We start from the raw sequence: 14,450 nt of genomic DNA, 5'->3' as shown, positions 1-14,450 counted from the left end.
GGTGAGTCTATGTTGCGGACAGACCCCCGCTAACCCAGCGGCGGGACCCTCGTCTCGCCCGGCCAGGGCCCTGGGCTGGAACGCAGAAGTGTGGGCGGGCCTGCGTTCCCCTACCCGGCCAGTCCACCTCAGGAACCGGGCCCCGACAGCGCTACAGACTCTTGCCGGCGCTCCCCTGCCGGGGGGGCACGCTACAGACTCTTGCCGGCGCTCCCCTGCCTGAGGGGCGCGCTACAGACTCTTGCCGGCGCTCCCCGGCCTGAGGGGCGCGCTACAGACTCTTGCCGGCGCTCCCCGGCCTGAGGGGCGCGCTACAGACTCTTGCCGGCGCTCCCCGGCCGGAGGGGCGCGCTACAGACTCTTGCCGGCGCTCCCCGGCCGGAGGGGCGCGCTACAGACTCTTGCCGGCGCTCCCCGGCCGGAGGGGCGCGCTACAGACTCTTGCCGGCGCTCCCCGGCCGGAGGGGCGCGCTACAGACTCTTGCCGGCGCTCCCCGGCCGGAGGGGCGCGCTACAGACTCTTGCCGGCGCTCCCCGGCCGGAGGGGCGCGCTACAGACTCTTGCCGGCGCTCCCCGGCCGGAGGGGCGCGCTACAGACTCTTGCCGGCGCTCCCCGGCCGGAGGGGCGCGCTACAGACTCTTGCCGGCGCTCCCCTGCCGGAGGGGCGCGCTACAGACTCTTGCCGGCGCTCCCCTGCCGGAGGGGCGCGCTACAGACTCTTGCCGGCGCTCCCCTGCCGGAGGGGCGCGCTACAGACTCTTGCCGGCGCTCCCCTGCCGGAGGGGCGCGCCGCAGCCGTTTGCCAGTGTTCCCCCTTGCCCCGGGTTCCCCCGAGACCGGGCAGGGCCAAGCCGGCCAGGGGAAAAGTAGCTCACCACCGCCCCTAGCGGTGGTAGGCCAGGCGACGCAGTTTACAAGTGGCACCTGACCAGGGACCTGACCCTATCCCTGCCGGAAGGGATTAGGGCCCCGAGGCGTTTGAAGCCCCCAGCTGGAAGATGGAGATGGAGAGGCTTATCAAGTTCCTGGCCGAGAGCCAGCAGCAGCAGCAGCTCATACAGCGGCTGGGAACCCACCAGCAGCAGTTGCTTCAAACCTTGGGGGTCCAGCACCGTGAACAACAAACCCAGTGCTTCCAGCAACTGGCCACCCTGTGGCCGGGCTCCGGTGGGGTTCCACCAGGGGGGGCGGCTGCACCTACCCCCCCTGCTCCACCAATCCGTCCTGCCAAGATGGGGCCCGAGGATGACCCAGAGGCGTATTTGGTGACCTTTGAGCAGGTGGCGGCAGTAGCCGGTTGGGCACCAGACCAGTGGGCGACCCTCCTCGCCCCCTATCTGACGGGGCCCGCTCAGAAGGCGTACCGGGGGCTCCCAGACGATGAGGCCCGGATTTACGCTCGAGTAAAAGCAGCTATCTTGGACGCTTTCGATATCACCCCGGAGACCTTTCGACGGCGGTTTCGGGGAAAGCTTTACCCTCCCGGCGCCCGGCCCCGGGCCGTGGCCCAGGAGTTAAAGGATGCAGCTGGCCGATGGCTACAGCCCGAGCGTAGAACTGCGGCTGATGTGACGGAACAGGTCGTACTCGAGCAATTCGTGCACATCCTCCCGACTCCAGGAAGGGCGTGGGTGTTGCGGCACCGACCTCAAACTCTGAGCGCGGCCGTCAGGCTTATGGAGGACTTCCTAGAGGCCGAGGCCCCTGTAGGGCCGGCCGCCCGGCCCCTAAATTCAGGACCGGGCACTCAGAAACTGGAAAGGGGGTCCAACTCCAAGGCTGAGACACCACCCCGGGCTCGACGGCCAGAGGGCGGCGGGACCTCTTTGCCCCGCCGCACACGGGCTCTGGGCGCCTGACCCGGCCCCCAGGACCCGGCCCCCAGGACCCCCAGGACCCGACCCCCAGGACCCGTCCAACCTCAGGGTGCCCCCGCGCGGTCGGGGCGCCCTGAGGTAGGACCCTGCTTTCGGTGTGGCGAGTACGGCCATCTGCAACGAGACTGTACGACGATGGAGTGTGACTTTGGCCGGGTGTACACTGGGGAGCGCCGGGCCCGCCCACCTTCCGCGGCCAAGCTGACGACTCCCATGGACGTCGCCGGGACCCACGTGGTGGGTCTAATCGATTCGGGCTGTGGACAGACTCTTGTTCGCCAGGCGCTCCTCCCAGATGCCGAGCGGATCAGTGGGGAGGTTCGGATCCAGTGTATCCACGGGGACGTGAGACCGTACCCCACGGTTCAGGTCCCTATCACGGTAAACGGAGCAACCCAGTTAATGAGTGTGGCAGTGGCCCCTTCTCTGGCCTACCCGGTTATTCTGGGCCGGGACTGGCCAGGTTTCATCGAAGTCCTCCGATCCTTATCCCCGGAAGAGGCATTTGAGGGAGCTTCCTCGGAACCCGACACCGACCCCAGCGCACGGGCTGACCCCGGCACTGCCCCATTTCTCATGCCCGGGCAGGACGGCCGGGGGACGGGGGGTCCCCCTCTGGACCTGGTGGACTTTAGCCGAGACCAAAGGGAAGACCCTACACTCCGGTTTGCCTACGAACAGCTGGCACGGGTGGAGGGGGACGTCGTGGAGGCCCAGCGGGCTATCCAATGGCCTAGGTTTGAGCTCAGCCACGATCGGCTCTACCACATGGAGCGAGACCCTCAAACCCAAGAAGTCCGGACCCAACTCGTGGTTCCCCGCATTCATCGGCGGGCTGTCCTGAAGCTGGCCCATGACATCCCGGCCGCAGGCCATTTAGGGCCGGAGAAGACCGCAGCTAGGGTCCTGGCCAAGTTCTTCTGGCCTGGTATTTACCGCGAGGTAAAGGATTATTGTAGGTCATGCCCGGACTGCCAACACGCTGCGCCAGCGGGGGTCCGGAAGGCCCCTCTGGTCCCCTTACCAATCGTAGGCATTCCATTTGAGCGGGTAGCAATGGACCTGGTCGGGCCCTTCCCAAAAAGTCAGGCGGGCCATCAATATATCCTTGTCATGATGGACTACGCCACCTGCTTCCCCGAGGCCGTCCCCTTAAGAAGTATCACTGCCCGCACTATTGCGGCGGAGCTCGTGAAGATCTTTGCCAGGGTGGGCCTCCCGCGGGAGATAATCACTGACCAAGGAACCAACTTTACCTCTAAGCTGTTCCGTCAGGTATGTGCCCTGCTAGGGATTAAGAAACTGCAGACCTCGGTCTACCATCCCCAGACTGATGGGTTGGTCGAACGGTTTAACCGGACCCTGAAGGGAATGTTACGACGCTTCCCCACCCAGGACCTCCGCCAGTGGGACCAACTACTCCCCCCTTTACTACTGGCAATTCGGGAAGTTCCGCAGGCTTCCACGAAGTTCTCTCCCTTTGAGCTCCTCTATGGGCGACGACCCCGCGGCGTGATGGACCTCCTCAGATAAACTTGGGAACACACCCCGTCCACAACGCAGGGCCTCCTGCGGTATGTCTTACAACTACAGGGGCGGCTCGCCCGGGCCGGTGAGCTTGCTAGGGAGAACTTAAGCACAGCCCAGAGAGCCCAGGAGCAGCAATATAACCGGGGCTCCCAGGCCCGAACATTTGTACCAGGGGATCGCGTTCTCCTCCTACTCCCCTCGGAGGAATCAAAACTGTTTGCCCGCTGGCAGGGCCCGTACGAAGTCCTTCGCCGGGTGGGGCCAGTCACTTACGAAATCCGGCAACCTGGTCGCCGGAAGGAAAGGCAGACTTATCATGTGAACCTGTTGAAACCCTGGAGGGAACGGGAAGGACTACTAATTGCCCCGTACCCCCCCGAACTGGACCTGGGGCCACAACCCCCCCAGGGGTCGGAGAGTGCTGGACCCCAGCTAGCAGAGACGCTCACCACGGAGCAGCGCGAACAGGCTGCCTGTTTAGTAAAAGCGTTCCCCAAGACCTTCACCACGAAACCCGGGCGGACTACGCTCGCCTATCATGCGATCCAGACCGACCCCGGGGTGGTGATCCGGGGGACGACCCGGCCATTGCCTAGACGTATGCGGGAGGCTGTGGAGGAGGAAGTCCAGACAATGTTGGAGCTGGGTGTTATTGAGCGCTCTCAGAGCGAATGGCGGAGCCCGGTCGTCCTGGTCCCCAAGCCAGATGGGAGCCGGCGGTTTTGCATTGACTGCCGGAGGGTCAACGCAGTGTCAAAGTTTGATGCATATCCCATGCCCCGCGTGGACGAGCTCCTCGACCGACTTGGGGAAGCCAGTTATATCACCACGCTGGATCTCACTAAGGGGTACTGGCAGATCCCCTTGGAACCTCGATCCAAGGAGAAGACCGCGTTTGCCACCCCTTCTGGGCTCTACCATTTTACCCGGATGCCATTCGGCCTCCATGGGGCCCCGGCAACCTTCCAGCGTTTGATGGATCGGGTTCTGCAACCACACATCAAGTACGCCGCAGCCTACCTGGATGATGTGGTCATCTATGGCCGTGACTGGGAGGAACATCTCAACCAGGTAGCGGCGGTCCTCCGGGACCTCCGCACCGCCGGTCTCACAGCCAATCCAAAAAAATGCCAAATCGGGCGGGAGGAAACCACTTACCTAGGGTACACCTTGGGTCGAGGACTGGTGCGGCCCCTCGTCGGGAAGGTCCAAGCACTCCAGGAATGCCGGGCACCGACCACGAAGAGGCAGGTGCGGCAGTTCTTGGGCTTAGCTGGTTACTACCGGCGGTTCGTACCCCACTTCGCTACCATTACGGCCCCTCTGACGGACCTCCTGACGAACAATAGCCCCCGCCGAGTGTGCTGGTCTGACGACTGCGAGGAGGCCTTTCAAACCATCAAAGACCGCCTATGTAGCGAGCCGGTACTCTTCAGCCCGGACTTCCGTCGTGACTTCATCGTTCAGACTGATGCCTCCAGCGTGGGGCTTGGGGCGGTCCTCTCACAGGACGTGGACGGGGTGGAACACCCTGTTGTGTATCTTAGCCGAAAGCTGTTCCCCAGGGAGCGGAACTACTCCGTCCTTGAGAAAGAGGCCCTGGCGGTTAAGTGGGCGGTGGACGCCCTCCGCTACTACCTCCTTGGGGCCCCCTTTACCCTGATTACGGATCATGCACCCCTGCAATGGCTCAATAGGATGAAGGACGCAAATCCCCGGCTTCAGCGATGGTACCTCACTCTACAGCCCTACGCCTTTACGATCCGCCACCGGGCGGGACGGGACCACGCCAATGCGGACTTTCTATCCCGCCTGGGGGAGGCTGAGGATACCAGCTCCGAGGTTCGGGAGCTGGATTTGAGGGGTGGGGTCTGTAGGGAGCCAGGGTGGCTTCCCTCCAAGCCTGAGGGTGAAAAGCCACTCTCTCAACCTGAGTGGGCGGGGCGAGGCCAAGCTTGCTCCACCCCCCGGAAGGGGAGGGGTGGAACAGGAAGTACAAAGGGCGGGGCCCTTAGCTCAGTCAGATGCAGATGCAGACTGCACGCTGCTCCCTTCAGACCCTGCTGCCACACCAGGGGAGGCCCTGGATCAGGGGAAACCTGAGCTGGAGGAAGGACTGGGCCTACCAGGACTGCCTGCCGCCGAGTACTCAGACGAACTGGAGGAGCCAGAGCCAGGGGGAGAGCTTGAGCTGCCAGCAGCGGTCTACCCGGAGGAACTGGAGGGACCAGAGGGACGCGCAATCGGGTAGGAAGTAGCCCAGGGACAGAACGACACTGCGGTGAGTCTACGTTGCGGACAGACCCCCGCTAACCTAGCGGCGGGACCCTCGTCTCGCCCCGGCCAGGGCCCTGGGCTGGAACGCAGAGGTGTAGGGCGGGCCTGCGTTCCCCTACCCGGCCAGTCCACCTCAGGAACCGGGCCCTGACAGCGCTACAGACTCTTGCCGGCGCTCCCCTGCCTGAGGGGCACGCTACAGACTCTTGCCGGCGCTCCCCGGCCTATGGGGCGCACTACAGACTCTTGCCGGCGCTCCCCGGCCGGAGGGGCGCGCTACAGACTCTTGCCGGCGCTCCCCGGCCGGAGGGGCGCGCTACAGACTCTTGCCGGCGCTCCCCTGCCGGAGGGGCGCGCTACAGACTCTTGCCGGCGCTCCCCTGCCTGAGGGGCGCGCCGCAGCCGTTTGCCGGTGTTCCCCCTTGCCCCGGGTTCCCCCGAGACCGGGCAGGGCCAAGCCGGCCAGGGGAAAAGTAGCTCACCACCGCCCGTAGCGGTGGTAGGCCAGGCGACGCAGTTTACAGGGACTAATTTAAATAAATTGTTTCCCCTCTAGTCAGAAAAGCTTTTCAAAACTTGCAGTAGTGACAGAAGGAGATCAAGCATTCACTTTTGAATTCTTCAAAGCAAAACACTAAAGTTGAAAATTGCTGACAGAACTTCCTACTTCTTTCATTCTGACAATCTTCAAAGGTTCCCATCTCCAGCTCTATACACACTACCTAATATTTAACAATCAAGAATTTTTTTTTCTTGTGATGATTTTTGTTTTGTAGTGGAGAAGTGACCGCAAAATTAGTAATTGTGGAGAAGGCCCCCTTTACAAAAAATTCATTTTATGTCTGTGGGTGTGCTTTTCCTCTCTTCACAAATGCTATACTGACTCTTATATCCAGTGATGATTCTACCAGGCTATAATTAATCAAAACAGGAAATACAGAACCTTTGCTCCAAAGAATTCAAAGTGTTTTACAAATATTAATAAAATCTCACAGTATCTCTTTTGAGTTTCACAGCTAAATATGAGGTGGAACAGATTATTTAGGATAAAAGACAAAACCACCCTATCACGTATGGACAAACACTTTTCACAAAATGATCCCTCCATATCTGACCTGTCAGTCCTTGTCCTCAAGGCAATCCTGCACAACTAGGGTTGCCAACTGTCTAATCACAGAAACCCAAACACCCTTGCCCTGCCTCTGCCATGCCCTTTCCTGAGGCCCCACCTCTGCCCCACCCCTTCTCTGAGGCCACGCCCTGCTCACTCCAGCCCCCCTCCCCCTCTACTTGCTCTCCCCCACCCTCATTCACTTTCACCGGGCTGGGACAGAGGTTTGGGGGGCGGAAGAGGGGGCAAGCTCTGGGAGTTTGGGTGCTGGAGGGGGTTCAAGGCTGGGGAGGGGGGTTGGGGTGGGAGTGGGGGAGGGGGTGCTGGCTCTGAGAAGGACTTTGGGTGTAGGAGGGGGCTCAGCTGGGGCAGGGGGTTGGGGTGGGGGTGCAGGCTCTGGGAGGGAGTTTGGGTACAGGAGGGGGCTCAAGGCTGGGGTCGGGATGGGGGAGGGAGTGAGAGCTGTGGGCTCCAGATAGGCAGCGCTTACCTCAGATGGCTCTCAGGCGGTGGCGCAGTGAGGCTGAGGCAGGCTCCCTGCTGGAAGCTGTCAGTACATCCCTGCAGCTGAGGCTCCCTGCTGCTCCCATTGGCCGTAGTTCTTGGCCAATGGGAGCTGCGGAGTCAGCGCTCTGGGTGAGGGCAGCACGTAGACCTCCCCTGACCTCCCATGCCCAGGGGTCGCAGGGACATGCCAGCCGCTTCTGGGAGTGGCGCAGGACCAGAGCAGCCAGGGAGCCTGCCTAGCCCCGCCACGCCACTGGACTTTTAGCGGCCTAAAATCTCCCAGTTTGGCTTCAGCAGCCTCTGGGACACAGAGCCAGATTCCGGGAGACTCCTAGCGAAACCAGGAGGGTTGGTAACCCTATGCACAACACCTTCAAACAACTAGCATGGGAGCTTAAATTAATAATTTTGCTACACGTTAACAATCTTGGTCTTAATAAAGACCTTGGATTTGTGATTTGTTACAAAAACCTGTAACCCAACTAACCCCTTTTTTTTCTGTTTGATGTCTGCAGAGATGTAACTGGGCACTTCCCTTAGAATATATGTTAATTACTTATGCTAAATCTGTTCCACGTTCTATTTTGCTGTGACACTCTGAGTACTTTCCCAGGACTGAAAAAAAGCTGTGTGCATCTCAAGTCTCAAAAACTTGTCTCTTTCACCAAGAGAAGTTGGTCCAATAAAAGATATTTCCTCACCTACCTCGTCTCAGTTATTTACAAGACATGCAGGAACTATAACAACCTAAAAACGTGATATCCAAAAACTTTAAAAGTATGGACATAGTCCTTACATTACTGACAACCGTATAAAAAGATGTCTGTTCTAACTTCAAAACCATTTTATAATGAGGTAAGTAATTGATGGTCAAGCCATTTCCTGGGGATTAGTGACTAGTCAGGAAGTCCCTGTGGGGGTCTGAGCCTTGGTGACTGGCCTGTAATTCCAGTGCATTTCTGTAACAACCTACCTATTTAAAAACTACTTTTAATTTTTGAATTAAAAATTCATACAAATTTTAACTTAGATTTTGTTTAAAAATATACAAGTATATGTTAAAAGGATGCCACTAATACAATAATCACACTTCCGCCTGAGAGATGTTTAAAACCTACTATGGTTAAAAGTAATACAAACATTACTACAACTAAAAGATATTACAAGGAAAAACATTTTCTCTATTGCTTTCAGTTTGCGTATTTGACAGCACTTTGGCCCTGATCTTGCAAGAACTATGTAGGCAGAGCCCCAGCAAAGTAAACAAATGCAAAGGTCCAACCCCCCCAAAGAGAGCTTGCAGGATCCAGCTCCTTTACATGTAATCATTTTAATCAAAGTCAGTTTTCACTGTTTGTCCAGGTTTTTCATATAGCAACAGGAGAGAAAAGTTTTTAAAACAGAAAAAATCAGCTGTAAAATAAAAATTTACAGGATGCTTGGGCAGGTGTCTTGCCTGAAACTAAGTTTAATTTGTATTTGGATGTTGACTAGAATTCAAGCTGATGCTGTTCCTAATCTCTCTCTCTCTCACACACACACACAACATTCTTTGTTATGCAATTATAAGATGATGTACTCTACAAAATCTCGCTCTTGTGGTTCATATTATGAAAAAGTTTGAACACCATATGTAAATACATAGACTTTGCTAGTAGTAATTGCATTAATACTGAGATGCTGTTTCCATTCTTACACCACATTTTCACTTGCTCATAACTAGAGCCCTGCGCGGATACAAAATTTGTATCCGCATCTGATTCACGATATGCAAAAATGGGCCATGCATATAAATCGTGTCTGTAGATTTGCAGGACTCTAGATACAAAATTTGTATCTGCGTCTCCTCTGTGATTCACAAAAATGGTCCACGGATATCTGCATCCGCAGGTGTGTGTATCCATAGATACAAAGCAGATATCTGCAGATTTGCAAGTCTCTACTCATAACTTCTTAAAAAAAATCCTTTGGGGCTGATACTTTCCATACTGAAAAACAGATTTTGCTGAAAAAAAGTTTGAGCAAAACCGGCTCTGCTATTTTTATGTGATAAGTGAATTCTTGCTCCTTTCCCATGAATTCTAAAGTAAAATGTTGTGGCCATATAAGTAAAAATGGCTGAAGCAAGAAACTTCAAATATGGCTTATTTTACAGTCTTTACTGAAGGAGACAGACTCAAGACCTGGCTCCAACAGAGAGAAGAAGCCTCACTCTGGCTTTGGCTGAGTAATAGACCTAGTCTTTTAGGAGCTCATCAGCACTTGAGTGGTGACAGATTTGATAACTCATTCTTCTATTGCCAAATAAATCTCATGGTACTAGCCCTTACAAGTTCAGAATCTTTTAATCATGGGGCTGTGTTGAAGAAAGTGACAGCTGCTCAGTCACTGTGCATTGCTGATCTCCCTGACCTGCAATAGGACTGCTTAATTCTTTTCCCTCTTCCCCCACGGGGGAGGGATCCCTAAAGTAAAGGAAATACGGAGGGTAAGGCTGGGAGGTGAACCAGGCTGGGACAGAGGGTGGCTTTGGGTGGGAGTGGGGCTGTCAAGGTGAGAAAGAGCGGGGAACAGACCAGTACTGGAGTTTAGGGAGAGACGAAGGGCCCTTGGGAATACAGAAAGCCTGGAGGGGGATTAGAGCGGAGCAGATGTGCGGTAGCCAAGTCAAGGGGAGGCGGGAACTGGGTGTTCCGTGGGACACGGAGGGGCGGGGCGCTTTCTGCCACTGGCTAACCGTCCTCGTGAGGCCGGCTCCTCGAGAGCCCCTCGCGCTCTGCCTCCCCGCGGCCTGTGGGGCATCGCACCCCGCCAGCCCGCAGGGCGGCCACAGGTATCCGTCGCGGGGGTGGAGGAGAGGCTCCTGGGGCTGAGGCAGCGTGAAGAGCCCTAGGGTTGAGGAGGGAGGACAGGGATAGGGATCGGTGCCGGGCGCTGAGGGTATGGCTACACTTACGGTTTGCAGCGCTGGTAGTTTGCAGCGCTGGTCATCCAGCTGTGCAGGGCCAGCGCTGCAGTGTGGCCACACTGACAGCTACCAGCGCTGCAGTGTGGCCACATTGGCAGCATTTCCAGCGCTGTACTGAGAGGTGCATTGTGGGCAGCTATCCCACAGAGCACCTCATCCCGTTTTGGCGCCGTTTTGGCGCTCAGTATTGTGGGAAGGGGAAGGAAGTGTGTGGGTCATTCCGCTTCCTGTTCCAACGCCCCGTGGTGCATCGCTTCACTTCCCAGCAATCTCAGTTTCGCCGTCCACGTTTCTTGCCATTGTGAGTTCAGCACGCTGTGAAATGGAGCCTGAGCTGCTGAGGAATTTGCTGCTGACTGTCGCCAGCACATCACGTTTGGCAGTTGAGCTACTCCTTCAGCTCCAAAGTGACAGTGAGGATTCCGATGATGATATGGATTTTCCTAAAGCGGGTGACATGAAATTGCTTGTGGCGGTAACGGAAATGCTCAGCACCGTGGAACGCCGCTTTTGGGCTCGTGAGACAAGCAGTGAGTGGTGGGATCACATTGTCATGGAAGTCTGGGATGACGAGCAGTGGCTGCAGAACTTTCGTATGAGAAAAGCCACTTTCATGGGACTGTGTGCTGAGCTCGCCCCCACCCTGCGGCGCAAGGACACAAGATTGAGAGCTGCCCTGACGGTGGAAAAGCGGGTGGCTATTGCAATGTGGAAGCTGGCAACTCCAGACAGCTACCGGTCGGTCGGGAACCAGTTTGGGGTGGGAAAGTCGACCGTTGGAATCGTGTTGATGCAAGTTTGCAGGGCCATTAATCGCATCCTGCTGAGGAGAACCGTGACTGTGGGGAACGTGCAGGACATTGTGGATGGCTTTTCAGAAATGGGTTTCCCTAACTGTGGAGGAGCAATAGATGGGACGCATATTCCTATTCTGGCACCACCCCACCTAGCCTACGAGTACATTAATCGCAAGGGGTATTTCTCTATGGTTCTCCAGGCGCTTGTGGATCACCGTGGGCGTTTCATTGATATTTACACAGGCTGGCCTGGAAAAGTGCATGATGCACGCATCTTTCGGAACAGTGGCCTGTTCAGGAAGATGCAGGAAGGTACATTTTTCCCAGACCGAAAGATCACAGTAAGGGACGTTGAAATGCCCATTGTGATCCTTGGGGACCCCGCTTACCCATTAATGCCTTGGCTCATGAAACCATATACAGGGAAGCTGAACAGGAGCCAGGACCGTTTCAACTACAGGCTGAGCCGATGCCGAATGACTGTGGAGTGTGCTTTTGGCCGTTTAAAAGCTCGCTGGAGATGTCTCTATGGGAAGCTAGATTTGGGGGAAAGCAGCATCCCCGCGGTTCTATCCGCGTGCTGTACCCTCCATAATATTTGTGAAGGGAAGGGTGAAGCATTCAGCCAGGCATGGACCAACGAGGTGCAAGTCCTGGAGGCTGAATTTGCACAGCCAGACAGCAGGGCTACTAGAGACGCCCACCACAGGGCAACAAGGATTAGGGATGCCTTGAGGGAGAAATTTGAGGCTGAAAGCCAACAGTAATGTTTTTTTGCCTTGACCAGGAGTGACGTGCACTGGTTACAGTGCTTTTCAGTGCCTGTGTTTTCCTTGATGTTTGTTACCTGTGTTTTCATTGGGGTTTGTTATCTTTCAGTTTATGCAATAATAAAAACTGATTCATAATCAAAGAAATCATTTATTTAAAAAAAATGAAGTACACGGGCAGGGGGGTTGGTTGTTGAACTGTACATTCATAGTTTCTCATATGTACTGCCAGGAGTGCTGTGCACTTCAGGATTGTACTGTTGCATGGTGATGGGGGTTGAGTGCAGAGGGTAAGGGTCGTAGTTCTCTGGGCTCATAGGTGACCGTACAGGTGTCGGGGGCAGCTGGTGATGGTGTAGGTAAGAACCTGGATGCTGGGGAACGGGACTTGGAGCTGACATTGGTGCATAGGGGAAAGAGGTTTGGGAGGGTGGGGGTTTGGCACGGTAGTGCTCTGCCTGCATTGCTACCATTGACTGCATACAGTCTGTTTGGCGCGCAATGAGGTTTATAAGCTGCCTCGTGGTTTTCTTCAGCGTCAACGCCTTTCTCCTGCTTTCTGTTTGCCTCCAGTGATGCATCTTTTCTCTCCATTCCTGCGCATTTTTATTCTCTGTTGCACACTGGTTCATAACTGCCTTCACCAGTTCTTCTTTGCTCTTGTTCGGTTTCCTCCTCAGGTTTTGCAGCTTTCTTTCAGTCACTGATAAGACTGGCCCAGGACTACTCAAGGTCACTGTAAAAAAACAGCAAATGATACATTTAAGAGAGCTTCCATTGTGTATAATCTGAAGTTATTTTAAAGTCTCACAAGCATTCCTCACACATTTCAGCAACTACTCGAGAATTCACAGCCTCCCAGAAATGGTAATGGAAATTAACCCTGGGCTTTCCTTCCGCGGTCTGCTCGAGCAGGGGGGGTGCTTTCTTAAACGCAGCACCTCCATCTCCCTCAGGAATTAACCCTGGGCTTTCCTTCCGCGGTCTGCTCGAGCAGGGGGGGTGCTTTCTTAAACGCAGCACCTCCATCTCCCTCAGGAATTAACCCTGGGCTTTCCTTCCGCGGTCTGCTCGAGCAGGGGGGGTGCTTTCTTAAACGCAGCACCTCCATCTCCCTCAGGAATTAACCCTGGGCTTTCCTTCCGCGGTCTGCTCGAGCAGGGGGGGTGCTTTCTTAAACGCAGCACCTCCATCTCCCTCAGGAATTAACCCTGGGCTTTCCTTCCGCGGTCTGCTCGAGCAGGGGGGGTGCTTTCTTAAACGCAGCACCTCCATCTCCCTCAGGAATTAACCCTGGGCTTTCCTTCCGCGGTCTGCTCGAGCAGGGGGGGTGCTTTCTTAAACGCAGCACCTCCATCTCCCTCAGGAATTAACCCTGGGCTTTCCTTCCGCGGTCTGCTCGAGCAGGGTGCTTCTTGCTTCATGGCTAGACTGCCTGTTTCGGGGCTTTGTTAACCCTGGGGTTCCTGGGGTTCCTGCCTGCCGCGCTATGCAGTTGGGGAAACCAGCACTGAAACACTCCCTCCATTTCCCACAGGACTTAATACTGGAAGATATCTCCCTTCTGCGGGTTACCAAAGAAGCAAGGGAGGGTTTCCTACAACAATGCGGATTCCGCCCGGGTCCTTATGCAGCGTGCCTCTGTGCAAGCATGGTTCCCCCACCCGTCCTGGAACAGTGGCGCGGACGCGTTAGCCTGAATGGGACAGGGACCACAATGGCTCTCCCTTTAAACTTGGTCACGCGAATTGCCTATGCTCTTGCAGAAACTTTTGAAGAGATTACAGAGGCAGATTACTGCGACGTGATAGACCACATCAATGGGATATTCCATGTCTAGGCATGCAGGCATGCAGCCATACCATCCCCCCGAATCTCCCCAAACCTTTGCATTGCAATAAAAGCTGCTTACCTGGGACCTGCTCCTGTGATTCTTCTGCACCAAGTTCCAGGGGCTGCGACTGGCTAGCTTCCTCCTGGCTTGAGAAGAGCTCCTGACTGCATGCCTCCTCCGGGCTGGCTTCCCCCACCACAGTAGCCTCACTGTCTGCCTCCCCCTCCCCCTCCCCCTCCTCTACCGGCTCTGAACTGTCCATCGTGGTCCTTGGATTTACAGAGGGGTCACCCCCATAAATCGCATCCAGCTCCTTGTAAAAGCGGCAGGTCGTGGGGGCACTGCCGGATCTGCGGTTTCCCTCGCGTGCTTTGCAATAGGCACTCCGCAGCTCCTTTACTTTTACCCTGCACTGCACCGCGTCACGCTCATGGCCCCTTTCCATCATGGCTCTCGATACCTGGGCAAAGGTATCATAATTCTTACGGCTAGAGCGCAGCTGTGCCTGCACAGATTCCTCCCCCCAAACACTGATGAGGTCCATCAGCTCGCCATTGCTCCATGCTGGGGCTCGTTTGCCACGTGGAGGCATGGTCACCTGTAAAGATTCACTGATTGCATTCCATACCTGGCTGAGCAAACAGGAAGGGGATTTTTAAAATTCCCGGGGCATTTAAAGGGCGGGTCACCTGAGGCCAGGGAAGTAGAGTCTGACCTGATGAGCAGAGTGGCTGAACAGGCATTCTGGGATACATCCTTATACCCTGGAGGCCAATC

At 55.9% G+C, this 14,450-nt stretch overlaps 1 protein-coding gene across 8 annotated transcripts in view; it reads left to right on the top strand.

The window, feature by feature from the left end:
• The window catches only part of HENMT1 (HEN methyltransferase 1), a 49,342-nt gene that overhangs the window by 11,131 nt on the left and 23,761 nt on the right, over window positions 1–14,450 (top strand). The window contains exon 1 of one of the 8 annotated variants that reach the window (XM_045026320.1): window positions 5,445–5,690. The exons of 4 other annotated variants lie outside the window; for them this stretch is intronic. The gene's annotated coding sequence lies outside the window, so the exon portion shown is untranslated. Of the gene's footprint in view, window positions 1–5,444; window positions 5,691–9,728; window positions 9,793–10,141; window positions 10,242–14,450 lie in introns of those variants that run through there. 3 more of the 8 variants (XM_045026322.1, XM_045026316.1, XM_045026323.1) reach the window with 3 other exon arrangements.

Source organism: Mauremys mutica, chromosome 8 (genome assembly GCF_020497125.1).
Source record: "Mauremys mutica isolate MM-2020 ecotype Southern chromosome 8, ASM2049712v1, whole genome shotgun sequence".
NCBI classification, from domain to species: domain Eukaryota; kingdom Metazoa; phylum Chordata; order Testudines; family Geoemydidae; genus Mauremys; species Mauremys mutica.
This window is presented reverse-complemented; position numbering and strand designations above follow the sequence as displayed.